The sequence below is a fragment of the Macrotis lagotis genome, chromosome 3 (genome assembly GCF_037893015.1).
Source record: "Macrotis lagotis isolate mMagLag1 chromosome 3, bilby.v1.9.chrom.fasta, whole genome shotgun sequence".
Classification (NCBI taxonomy): Eukaryota; Metazoa; Chordata; class Mammalia; order Peramelemorphia; family Peramelidae; genus Macrotis; species Macrotis lagotis.
In genome coordinates, this window is record NC_133660.1 from 10,357,992 (window position 1) to 10,360,293 (window position 2,302).

The following is a 2,302-nucleotide window of genomic DNA, read 5'->3' on the forward strand; positions in this document are numbered from 1 at the left end:
GGATACAAAGAAAGTAAAAACCAAAACAAAACAATCTTTGTCCTCAAGAATCTCAGAATCTAATGTAAGAATGCTATAAGCAAGAAGTAGAAAGCAAGGGGAAGAGGGTGTGGTGTGTGTGCATAGCAACAGGGTAGATGGCAAAGATACTTTGGATGAATGGCTAGCTGATATGAACCATGGTGATTATGCACTTAATTTACTCAACAAGGTAGGCCGTTGGTAAAATTTGCCCTTGCCCAGCTATGTGCCTGATAAATGTTCCTTGAATGAGTAAATAAACAAATAAGTAAATAAATATGTATTTGGGGTCCACTTCCTGCCTATTCCTTCCTAGATGTATGGTACTCACACCACTTCCCTAGAGTAATTGATTTCTTACTAATGTATTTTGGTCAACATCATCCATTAATTTTAATTTTACCCTTGGCTCTTCTTGGCTGATCATTCCTTCAATCCACTCTTATCCAAGTGCTGACATCAAGCCTGTGATGGCCCTTCTCTGAGGGTTCCTAATTACATACTTTATTTTACTTCCCCACTGTAGAATGTTGACAGTGCTTACACCTGCTGTTATTTCCATTTTATGTCCTGGTCAGGTACATTCCCCTTTCCCTTTATGATATGAAAAAATGGGATACTCTATAGAGTTTCTGTCAAAGGAGTAATTTAATTGGAATTTTGAGAGCTAGTAACTGACTGTTGGGGTTCTGATTTGACAAATAAGACTGGACACAGTAGTCATTTATTCTCTCCTATTAAAACATCACTGAAAAGGCTGATTTCTGAGCAGCTGCCACCAAGCTGACAGAGAAGCCTTGTACTTGTCTTGTCTCTGTTGCTCTGGTTCTGATTTAGGACACCAGTGACAGACCAGGGATCAAGGTATTATCGTCAAAGAACATGGAATGATGGAAAGGTTTGGTGGTGAGGTGATGATGAATAAATAGAGGCAAGGTACAGGGAGGAGGATGTTTCTTTTAGAGCTCCTTTGGCAATTATATTAAACAGATGTCCTGTCTCCTACTTTACTAGTTGGTCTGTCTCCACAGCAACAGGAACCAGGGCAGTAGCCGGCTACTTTCAGCTCACTTTTTTAGAAGTCCTGTTGGATTTGGTCATGGCTTGTGCTCTTGATAATGAGCTACAGATTCAGAAACCAGCATCTATACACATGTTAAGTTACTGGACTGAGGCATCTATCTTTGTGAAACTGAGTGAGGAAGACACCGCAGGGGAAACAAAAAGGTTTTGTATGTTTATCCTCAATATATGTCAAATACAATTCAGTACACTTGAAAGTCTAAGAGGAATTCCGAGATCAGTAAGCTTCTATCAGGAAGAGAAGCTTCCCATGGATAAAGGTAGTTAATGCTGAGTGTATACCACTTCACAACAATTTCTGACCAGCCTGTTCTGCTACATTGTATGGTGGTCCAGACTATAATAAATTAAACTGGCATTTTAAGACATTGCTCTATCTTAAATCATTAGTTGTTTCCAGTAAAAGCATCTCTTGGACTATGTGGGAACATAATTGAGAAACATTCAAGTATTATGGATAGAGAACTGAGCTCATAGTCAGGATGATGTGGCTTCCAGTCTCACCTTTGACATAACCTTTGACCAGGGCAAATCCTTCAAACTCACAGTGTCTCAAGCCACCCTGTAAGTTCTCCCGTTGATATCAAGATTGTTCATGATTGCACCTTTCACACCTCTGCAACCTTCTGACACCTGTCTTCCCTCAGGAATTATAGGTTCTGGCTCCACTAGACAATTTGCTCTTCTTCCCAATTAAATTTGTTGACTCTGTACTTCTTCCTGTTCCCAAAGTTTGGAATTCTCTTCCCTCCTCTTTTTGAATTTTGACATTCCTAACATTTTTCAGGTTTCACTTCAAATATCATCTTATGTAGAAGACCTTTTCTACTCCCCTCCCCATCTCACTAGATTGTTAGTTCCTTCCCCTACAGGATTACCTTTCTGCTATCTTGTATGAATAAAAACATTTACCTGTTTTCTCCTTCATTAGAATGTAAAGTCTTTGAATCCCTAGAATTTAGCATGGTATCTGGCATGTAGCAGATATTTAATTAATTTACCGGTTGATTGATTATATCATCTGAAAATGTTGATGATCATGTCACTGATAAAAATATCAAACAGCTTAGGGCTGAGCACAGATCTTTAGGGAACTACACTGAAGACTTTCTAATATGTTGACAATGAATTATTAATCACTGATTTTTTATAAGTCTGAATCTATCAACTTTATTATGTGGTCCACAACTGTTCATCT